The sequence below is a fragment of the Mytilus trossulus genome, chromosome 13 (assembly GCF_036588685.1).
Source record: "Mytilus trossulus isolate FHL-02 chromosome 13, PNRI_Mtr1.1.1.hap1, whole genome shotgun sequence".
NCBI lineage: Eukaryota > Metazoa > Mollusca > Bivalvia > Mytilida > Mytilidae > Mytilus > Mytilus trossulus.
In genome coordinates, this window is record NC_086385.1 from 4,789,372 (window position 1) to 4,801,711 (window position 12,340).

Genomic DNA, 12,340 nt, shown 5'->3' on the forward strand with positions numbered 1-12,340 from the left:
GGAGTTAAGTATGGCGTTCATTTTTACTGAACTAGTACACATTTTTTTTATTTAAAGGCCAGCTGAGGACCACCTCTGGGTGCAAGATTTTCTCGCTGCGTTGTAGACCCATTCATGAACTTCGGCTATGGTCTGCTCTTTGGTCGGGTTGTTGTTTCTTTGACATATTCCCCATTTCCATTATCAATTTTAAATATACATTTAACAGACTGATAGACAGACAGACATATTTAGACTCTATTAAAATTGGGAAAGAAGATAAACACTATCTAAAAAGTTATCAAATGTACTAGGATTATAATTTAGCGCTCCAGACGCGCGTTTCGTCTACATAAGATTTGTCAGTGACTTTCATATTAAAATAGTTATACAGTGAAACAAGTACGTATACAACGTTGAAGAGCATTGAGGACAAAAATTTCCAAAAATTTGTTCCAAATACGGCAAGGGTAATCTATGCTTGGGATAAAAAAAAATCCTTAGTTTTTCGAAAAATTTAGTTTTATAGACAGGAAATTTATAAAAATGACCACCTTATTGATATTCATGTCAACATCGAAATGTTGACTACTCAGCTGGTGATACCCTCGGGACGAAACGTCCACCAGCAGTGGCATCGACTCAGTGGTGTAAAAAGTTATCAAAGGTACCAGGATTATAATTTAGTAAGCCAGACGCGCGTTTCGTCTACATGAGACTCATCAGTGACGTTCATATCAAAATATTTATTAAGTGAAACAAGTACAAAATTGAAGAGCATTGAGGATTATCTTACTTTTATTTGTATCACTTTCTTTTTTCTCGGTGATCAACTTGTTGTGCTTTATTAGTTTTCTCTGCTGTTCTTTTTTTATTTTCTTGTGTTTGGACGTTTCAGTCTTTACGTAAGCTTTCTTTTTTGTATCTTTCAAACTATCCCTGACTAGATTGTTGTTCCCGTTTGCTCTTGTACATCTCATTGCTTTCTGAAGTTTTTCTGTACGTGGGGTTTCTTTTAATTGTGTTCCTTCAAGGAAACCAGGATCAATATGTTCATCTTCTGCTTTGACTGTTTTGTGATGGTTGATGTCTGTCTGTTTAAAATACATGCTCATTTTCTGTTCTTGATCAAAGTGTATTGAAGTTTGTTTAACATCTATTGCTTGTGTTCTCTGATCTTTCACCTCCTTTCTTTTTATAAGACTGGATTATTTTCCTGAAGATAGTCCATCAGTTTGTGTCTATTGTTCTGTCTTCAATATTTGTCTTTTGACGCAGTTATCCAAAGTATTTTGAAGACTGTTCCCCTCTATATTATTATCTCGTTCTCTATCTTCTCCTTCATCATGATAATGGGTCTCCGTATTGCCATGTGATGTCATCCAGTAACGGTATTGCTTGTCCTTAAGTGCAAGCGTCAATAGGTTATCTTGATGGTATACAGAATTTGGTGTAAGGCGGTCAATGATGTTGCTAAGCAATTCTAGTTCTGACTGACTAAATTGTTTTTGGTATGAATTTTTGTTGATTAACTGTTTTAGGTCTTTATTTTCTCCTTTCTCGTGTTTGGTTTGAGTTTGCCTGACTTGTTCTTATGTTAGTATACACTGTGAATCGTCATTGACGTATATGGTTTCTTCTAAAATATATTCCTGTCTGCTTGTTGACCTCTTTTTATCTAAGTTATTATTTTCTTTTACAGAAACTCCATCTTCTGATTGAACCAGAAGATGGAGTTTGTGTCGAGTTATTAACCTTGATGTTTCTTTTTGTATATCTGCATTGACCTTACTTGGATTTGTTTTCTTTTCACAATCACGTTTGTGTTCCTTGAAACAGTGGGAATTGGAAGGTATTTTCTGCCCCTTTTCATCGGCATGACGTATTGCATCTGGTTTGTAGTTGTTACTGGGACTTTCCTCTGACTGTATTTTATCATCATCTTCACTGAAACAATCTGGTTCGTACTTGGGACTTGGACTTTCCATTGAGTAAACTGCATCCGCCATGACATCCTTGGAATGGTATGGTGTTGTATAGTATTCTTTTGTAGGGTTTGATACTTTCTCAATTGTTTCTCCTTTATGAGGTGTTTGCTCTTTTCTTTGACTGTTGTCTTCCGTGTTTTCTATCATCAAATTGGTATCAGCTCCGTCCTTTTACATAGCTCCATTCCATTCCACTTCACTCAAATGTTTAGAAGGGGTATACAGTTCTGGTTCATTGTTATGTACTTGTACTTTGTCAACTTTCTCTTCTAAATCAGCTAATTCTTCTCTTCCCTGGTTTCTTACCACTGGATCCTGGTCTTCATTCTTTTCAATCTGTAAATTGGGATCATCTCTTTTGTTTTCCATTTCAGGTTCTCATAAGCTATTGAGCTTTAAATATCTATTACATTTTGCCAATACACAAAGATAACTTTTTGCTACATAAACAAAACCTTCGGCGACTGCTTTCACTAACTCTCTCCCTTCCTCATCACAACAAGCATTAGTTAGGTACTTTATCACCAAATATTCTTTTGCATTTTCTGATTCATTTTGAAATGCCCCTTCTACCAACTCTTCAATCCTGTCTGTAAATTCGTCCAATAACTCATCTGTATATGGAAAGATATTCTCTAGTTTTTTCCCTAATGAGTAATGGATTACCAACTGAGTCAAATCGGTCGTTAAATAGTTTGCACAGTGTTTCGTAGTCTATCTGTATCGTGTATGAATGGTTCTTATAGAATTTCAGTGCTTTTCCAGTAATTCTAGATACCAATGCTTGTAATTTTTGTTCACATTTCCACCCTTTCTCAAAACCTGTAGACTCAATATTGGCTTTCAGCAGAGACCATGCGAGTGACACTGTTCCATCAAAATTACTTGAGTTACTCATATTTTAGGTTGAGTTGTGATTTACCAACTACGATTACAATAAAAGCTTTTAAAAACGAAAATTACAAGGAATGACACAAAAAACATATACAATATATACAAATTGTGTAACACAAAATCCTTGCACTACAATATACAAAAACACTGGTATACTGATTTTATTCTGATTTGCCAATGAAAACAAAAGTATAGCAAAAAATTAATAAATCTGAAAACACCTATGACATCAGAGGATCTGACGCGCAAAGCTGCTTCAGGAATTGATTAATTTTAATAACCCTGTTTATATCATCATATAAGTCAAGGGACCTAAATATTCCAAACTTTCACATATGCATACAAATAAATAAACATATACTTTAACCTATAATGGTTTAATTTTTAAATTGTTATTTGGATGGAGAGTTGTCTCATTGGCACTCACACCACATCTTCCTATATCTATATAAGTGACACAATCAAATATTTTTATACTTGTCTTTCTTTTCAATATCAAATATACAAATTCATAAACTCAGAAAAAACCTATTTAAACACAGGTGTGAAATTGTAAACAATGATGTATGTATACACAATTCACAACAAATAGTAGTACTTTCTTTAATGAGTGAACACTTTTCAGACGGTAAAACCGAGAAGACAATTAAACAAAATGAAGGAAAAAAATGATAACAACTATGACATTAGAAGATCTGACGCACACAGTTATATCAATAATTTATGAAAAACTAAAGAAAAAAATGTAAATGATATCTGACATCAGAAGATCTGACGCTCAACGGAATATCGATGAATGAAAAAAAAATGTGTTGATTTGTATTAATATAAATAAACAAAACCTGATATAAACCAAATAGATAATCAAAAACTATCCACTATTAGTTTGTTTATAAGGTTCTTTTGTCTTATTCTCAAGGTGTATGCAAATCTGTGTATTTTATATATATGTGTTACAAAAAGGGGGATGGGAATTTTATCACACGGAAAGTCTGATAATCACAATATAAATATCAAACGAATATATCACTCGCGCAAATATCAGTAGTATTGATAAATCAGCGCGCCATCAAATAATACAATCGCGGGAGAGAAGAAACAAAGATTTTCCTTTCGCAAAAAAACAAAGAAGAAAATAAATATGATATTCGGCGGGAATAAATGTCACCCACAAACCGCAGTGGAAATCAGTGGAATCGTGCCGACTTCTGACACCACTGTGATGATTTTATAGGGATAGTGTATGAGATGTTTTACCTATAATATCATAATCCTTGGCTTGAGTTATCTTTTAGGCCGCTCGTCAACTGGGGACGTCCGATCTGGATAACAACTAGGGTAATGACTGTCAAATATACTATGTGAAACCCCGGAATTTCTTGATATGACGTAGTCGTCTTCCGAATGAACATTGGTTATAGTTAACCCAAGTCTGTATAGTTCCGAGTAAACTGGTGTTATCCCATATTCATAACAGCGTACGTAGTTGAGGCAAATGAGGCAAATGCCTCACTTTTGAAACGACGATCAAACTCTAGAAGTGTCAATTTTTTTTTAACTTCATGGGTAAATTTTTAATTAATTAAAAATACTTAATTCCATCTCGGATGCTTTCGACATTACTCGTTACCTTTCGACATTACTCGTTACCTGTTTGTACAAAAATTTATCGTTCGTAATTTATACGCATTTGATTGGTTAACAGAAATACCTGTTCACTTCAGGTAACTTTTCATAAATATTTCCTAGTCATTTCGAAAAGTTTACTGGTCAGTTCAACACGTTAAATTTATGAATTCATGGTTTGGTTTACATCTATGTTGGTTGGTGCTCTATGCATTGTGGTGTCCACGCTGATAGTTACGCAGTTGGGAGTTGACAGAGGTGAATGTTCATTTTCTCCCAACCTGGATGATGCAGTTGTAATGCCGTACGATACGCGAAAGGCTCAGCGCATTAACTATAACTCACTACACAATATTGGTACAACTGGTAATCCGAATTCGTCGTCAGAAGAAGACATTCATAGTTCTGAGCTGTTTTCTCCATTAGGTTTTCCAGGGAAAGTGACAATGAGTTTGTTGTATTCTTCTGACGACGGTAATAGGAAACTGGAGTTACCATTGGTTAAGATAAAGGGGTCTCCACTTTGTCCGTACAACGCGTACAGTCGTATGTGCACTCTTATACCAGCCGATGGTGAAAAACCCGCTTTTTTAATTCCACAATCTAAAGGATTTAAAATTTTATGTTATTCTAATTTTCAGAAAAGACTACGGGACATTTTAGAAAAGTGTGGTTTAAATTCTTCCAAATTTTCCTCTCATTCTTTTCGGAGAGGAGGGGCTACATGGGCTTTTCACAGTAAAGTTCCTTCCGAGTTGATACAATTTCACGGGGATTGGCGTAGTGACGCATATAAAGTTTATTTAGAATTTGATTTACATGACAAATTGTCTATTTCACGAGCTATGGCTGATGAGATTCTGAATTAATATTGTTTGTTTATCTTATCTTATTTTATTTTTTTGTAGACATTGTGTCAAAAAATAAGGTTTTGTTGCTGTCAGATTCTACTTGTAAATATGTAAATAACATTAACTGGCTGGAATGCAATGCTATATCTGGTGCTAATATATACACTCTTCATCAATTTGTGAAAAGACAACAAATCACTTTTAAGAAAATACACACATTTGTTATTGCATGTAGGCACAAATGATGTTGGGAATGGTTTATCCAGTAAATTGATTATTCAATATTATAATAATTTAATTGATTTTATTTGCAATGTTTTTCCTTCTTTAAAGATAATAGTTTCAGCAATTTTGCCAAGACCTATAGATTTTGATGACACAAAACAAACTGTAATAGAATGTAATAAAGGTTTGGGTAAGCTTACTTTAAAGAGAAATATTTTATTTGTCAAAACTTATAAGCAATTTGTTCAGCAACCAGGATCTATTTATAAAAGTAAATGTTTTTGTAAAGATAGATTACACTTAAGTTATTTTGGTGTTTCAGTTTTAAGAAACTTTTTTATAGGTGTAGTTAATCATTTGTAATTATACAATGTTGTATTTAAATGTATTTTTTTTCAAGATACTTTGTGGTTTTTAATTTTATTTTTCAGAAGATGATGGTCACGAAAGCTGGGCTAGACCATTACTTCTACATCTGGTTTACCTGTGAACCTAAATTTAGTTTGCAGGATTCCAGAAGTAACTGTTGTTGTATGTATTATCAGGTATGTTTATATTATAATGTAATTTTTTCTTTAATACTGTACACTTTATAGTGGCCGTTGGTTTGGTGCATTTATATATTTTGGAAATTAATATTTATCAAGCATATGGACTTTAAATGAGAAATTTATTTATGACATATGTATGATTGTAAATTGTTATTTATGCCAAAATATGATTATCATTACTTATGTGTTGAGTTTTTGTTTTATTACATCGAAATGGGAGCGGAGGGAATTGGTAAATTTTTAATTAATTAAAAATACTTAATTCCATCTCGGATGCTTTCGACATTACTCGTTACCTTTCGACATTACTCGTTACCTGTTTGTACAAAAATTTATCGTTCGTAATTTATACGCATTTGATTGGTTAACAGAAATACCTGTTCACTTCAGGTAACTTTTCATAAATATTTCCTAGTCATTTCGAAAAGTTTACTGGTCAGTTCAACACGTTAAATTTACCCACCCTCCCGCCCATTTTATTTTTGTATTATTTGATATTTTTGTACATGTGTTATACCTTATTAAATAGAAGAAGTTAGTCTTTTTCAGATAATGCAGATTGATGAATTTGATGTCTGTTTGGGAAGTGACTGGTGCATTTATATATTTTGGAAATTAATATTTATCAAGAATATGGACTTTAAATGAGAAATTTATTTATGACATATAGATATAAGAAGATGTGGTGTGAGTGCCAATGAGACAACTCTCCATCCAAATAACAATTTAAAAATTAAACCATTATAGGTTAAAGTACGGCCTTCAACACGGAGCCTTGGCTCACACCGAACAACAAGCTATAAAGGGCCCCAAAATTACTAGTGTAAAACCATTCAAACGGGAAAACCAACGGTCTAATCTATATAAACAAAACGAGAAACGAGAAACACGTATATATTACATAAACAAACGACAACTACTGTATATGTATGATTGTAAATTGTTATTTATGCCAAAATATGATTATCATTACTTATGTGTTGAGTTTTTGTTTTATTACATCGAAATGGGAGCGGAGGGAATTTATTTTACATTATCAATATGCGAGTTTCGAGTTTCAATCTACATGCACACTACATACAGTGTGTCTAATCTGCAGCAGCGATTCTGAATCTAATTATTCTACCATAGCGGTGACGAAAATATAAGTGTCCCGGTTACAAATCAAAATAAAAAAATTGAAACAAAGCTTATTTATGTCGTTACAAAACTGGTTAATTTTTATTTCTCACTTCTAAGTTTAAAGTTAAAAATTTGCATAATTTTTTAATAAAATTATCATCATCATTTGTCATAATCCATATAAATAGGTTTTGCGAATTAAGTATTCTTAGTTTTGGATATTCCATAAATAAATCATCAAGTAAAATGGTTCTTGAAGTTACATATAGAGGACATTGCAACAAAAAATGGCGTTCATCCTCAGTCACATTCAAATTACAATATTGACAAAGTATTTCACATCGTGGAATACTCTCTAATTTACCAGTAATTAACTTGAAGGAAGGCGAAAAATGAGACAGAAGTATACGGTATTCAATAAATGAATTATAACAAAACTTTAATCGCAGGCTGCTAAAATTGCATGGTGCAAATCATCTGTCATTGTAAATTTTTCATATCTTGATTCAACCCGAATACAACTATATCCGACACTCTACAAGTAAATTAAAACATATCACCCTTGATTAATTTGAATTGATTTGTATTAAAAATTTGCTTGACACATAACTTACCATTAAATAAAATTATTATAACCCGATCTTGAAAATCACTTTCCCAGTCATTTGAAAGTTGCTTGCTTTTAAAATGGACTAATCTTCTCCTGAATCGTCCGTATAATACGGGTTGCATTAATTCTATGAAACTGTTTTTGCCGCTGTTTCCGATAAGTCTTTCAGTTACCTCTGTTTCATGCACAACATGCACCGTGGTTTTTTTTTCGACAACCAGCAATTTTATTTTTAAATTTCACCACGCGATTCGTTTTAAGTACCAGGAATATACTATGGGACAAATTTTGCACATGTAACGTCGAAAAAATAGCGTTTGTTTGTATTTTTTTTTAACGTTTTTCGACGTTTGGACAAAATGGCTACCGTTTTGTAATGTTTTTTTTATTTTTATTCCTGTAAGACCAAAACATGCAGTATATAAAATAAGAATCTAGACTTTATGTTCTTTTCGTGTATCTATCCAAATTATACATTACTTATTGAAATATCAGGTAAAAAACCCGCATTAATTTCTTGGACAAATGAAATATCAACTTGGACAAAATGGCTACCGCTTGAAAAACGACTGTGTGAGATGGTTTTATAGAATCTACAATTTTTGAACTCACGAACAATGAGGCAAATGTTTGTTTTTTCGGTAGATGTTATAATTATCTCACATTTTTTAGACATTTTTAGCTATGTCTACTTATTAAACTACCTTTCAGCCGTTATGTCAACGAAAAACGTCATTTGACATTTTTCTTATTCCAGCTTAATATGCAACCACCAAGTCAAACACAATTCGACAAAAGAACGGCTTTGATTTAACCAAGAACTGACACTCTTCGTTGCTTCTGTCAAGTTTCGGGAAGATGAGAGAATAAGAAATAGGATCACTATACATAAGAGATAAAACAGTTGTTCCAAAATGTAACGTTTGACATCCGTTTTTTCACATAGCTTTTTTGCTTTAATCCTCAAATATACTAGATATTACTAAGAATATGACTAAGAGCTATAAGAACATAAAGGAAAACATATACTGAATTAGTTTTTTTTTATAGTGGTAAGTGTTTGTTAACATTTTATTTTGCTTTTTGGAGGAAATTTCAAATATTCTGTTTTAAATCATAGGGGTTGTAGGAACAGCGTGCGTGACGTTTTACGTGTTCCATTGATTCTATTGCGGTAGGTCGTGGGTTCGAACCCTAAACGGTAGGTCCGACCAATGACTTAAAAATGGAAGAATAATGTGTCCAGGTAGATTGACATGTCTTCCAGCAGAATGTTTACATATAACTTGTGATCACTTGTGACATTAGAACGTCAAACATTTGGTTAAGTAACAATGTTGGTCTAGTCTTCTCTGTACCTATTCTTATGGTTAATGATTATGTATAATAAATGTATCCTAATTGATGCTTATAATATGTTATCGTCCTTTAGAAGCTTATAACTTGCTGTTGGACATAAATATATAAATATATATATATATATACATAAGAACGTGTGTTGAAGCCTTTTGATAGTACAGGTCACAGGAGAATCAGCAAGTTTTGGTTGACCAACAGAGATTAACTTTAATATTGAAACTTGTTTTGTTACTTTCTAGACTAGCTAATAAAAAAAAACGCGTTTCTGTTATATTTTTTTTTTATTATAGATAGTAATGCTGAAATAAGCTTCTTCCGTTTCATGTTTCCGAACCCCATAACAGAAAGGGCCCAAAAAAATTTCGCCTCTCTCCGGTCGGCGAAATGTCTCACTTTAAATGGACATGCGGTATAGCCTTGCACTGGTCTTCTTTTGTAGGATATCGACAAACCCAGATTGTATTCTTAATTCACCCACTTATATATACTCCTGGGCGATTACACTTATACCGGAATGGGGTGTTCTCTTAATTTTTCCCGATAACGAACACAAGAATGTCTCTTGATGTGAGGAAGTTTGATAGAAGTATTTTTGTTAAAAGAAGGACGAAAGATACCAAAGGGACAGTAAAACTCATAAATCTAAAACAAACTGACAACGCCATGGCTAAAAATTTAAAAGACAAACAGAAAAACAATAGTACACATGTTGTTAAATTTGTATTCTGAAGCGTGGATTTTTACATGATAAAACTGAGATTTTGGCAAATTTCAACTAAATATATGCCCTAAAACATAGAGCGCAGGCCTCGTCGACAGCTGCAAACTACATATTTGTGTCAGAAATGTAGAATGCCATAACAAATATTATGCTAGAAGATGTTTTTTGTCGACGCCTGCGCTCTATGTTTCCTAACCAAGAAATCAATCAAAATATATCCATTTTCAATCAATTTTCGACGAAATTAAAAAATGAGTGATAATTGTGACGTAATGAACAGAGCGCAAATACGTAAATTTTCAAAAGTAATATATATTTTCGAAATCCCCTGATCAAATGGTAACATCAAAAGCTCAAACACATCAAACGAATGGATAACAACTGTCATATATATACTGACTTGGTACAGGCTTTTTCTTATGTAGAAAATGGGAGTTTGAACCGGGTTTTATAGCTAACTAAACCTCTCACTTGTATGACAGTGGCATCAAATTCCATTATTTTGACAACGATGCGTGAACAAAATAAGCTATGATTTATTTTTGTATTGGTCATTATTAATCCAAATGTTTAATTTTAGCCAGCGATGGGGCCATTTTATGACCTTATCGAACCTATGAACTCGGATCTTTTTTGGATGTACCTTTAATAAACTAGAAAAGAAGGACGAAAGTATATACCAGAGGGGCGAAAGATACCAGGGGACATTCAAACTCATAGATCGAAAACAAATTGACAACGTCATGGCTAAAAAAGTCAAATAGACAAGTGTTCATGCACAAAGCACAACATAGAAAACTAATTAAAAAGTAAATAAAAAGTTATGAATTGATTTTGCAAATCAAAATAAAAAGAAAAGAATATCTGATTTACCGATTACCTATTTAATCAAAGACATCAAGTACCATGAGCGTCTTGTACAGTCGGTTAAACAACTACGTAACAAACACAATTACAAATACAAATAAGTTTATTCACAGTGCTCGTACTAGTAGCAATGGCAGAATAATTATATTTTAATATAATGAATACAAGACGAAACATATCGGACTTCTGAAAACTGCAATTGGCGCAAATTGATTCTACCCTTTTGAACCGAGTTTTACTGTGCGTATTGTTATATGTTTGTTATTTTCTACAATTAGCTATATAGAGGTATAGTAGATGGTTAACTATAAAGATATAAAAAAAAAAAAACATGTTTAATCCCGCCGCATTTTCCCGCCTGTCTCTAGTCAGGAGCCTCTGGCCTTTGCTAGTCTTGCATTATTTTAATTTTCGTTTCTTGTTCATGTTTCGGAGTTAAAAGGGCATACGATACAGTTTTGATCCTGTATTTACAAGTTCATGAAAATTTGCAGATAGGCTATTTTTTACCTGATTAAATCAAATAGGTAATAACAAATATACCTTCATATGCTACTTTTTGAGTAAAATGAGGTCGAAATTTTGTATATTTGCTCAAAATTCACATTTGTGGCCGTAATTTCTTTTTCGCAATAAAGACATAACTTTTTTGTTATAAAAGATAAACACAAATTGTTTTTGTTAAATAATCGGTAATTTCTGTATTTTATAAATATCCTAAAAAAATATGCAAATTTTTATTCAGAAATACCTCATATTTATCAAATGTTCATGAATTGAGGAAAAACGTGATTTTTTACTGCATGTTTATCAAAATTTAAAAAAATCCTCTATTTACAGTTTTATAAAATTTGGGTCACATAATCTCCCTGCAAAATGAAACAAAAGGCCGTTTTGAAAAATGGGGGTCCATGAACTCGTTTTCAAATTAAATCGGTTTGAATGATAAAAATCAGTCGAAAAATGCATCTTTTCCCGATATGTCACAGTTACACGTCGCGAAAATAACAAATTACGTTAGCAACGTCATTATCTTCCCTGTAACTGTATCGTATGCCCTTAAGTATGACGTCCATTATCACTTAACTCAGTGAAACTACTATAACACATATATAGTAGTCTCAGCTGAACTATAGTATACATTTTCGTTAAGGGTCAGCTGAAACACACCAGCCCTGCGGTGCGGGAGTTTCTCGCTGCATTGAATACCCCTTGTTGGCTGCTCTTTGGTCTGATTGTTGTCTCTTCGACACATTCCTTATTTCCTTTATCAATTTTATACTTAACATGATTTGAATAGACTAGTTGATTCAGTTGATTAGAACATTCAGTACATATATATCTTTATTAAGGAAATGCATAAAATATATACAAAACTGGTAAGACCAAAAAAGTGAAAAAGAATTTTTAAACAAAACGCATTTGACGAAATTTTTATGTGCGGCAATCAAGACGCCCCGAGTAGCAGTACTTACAATTACAGTTTAAATTAAAGTCAACAAATAATTGTGGTGAGGTGGCAAATACAGGATAGGTAAAAGTAAAGG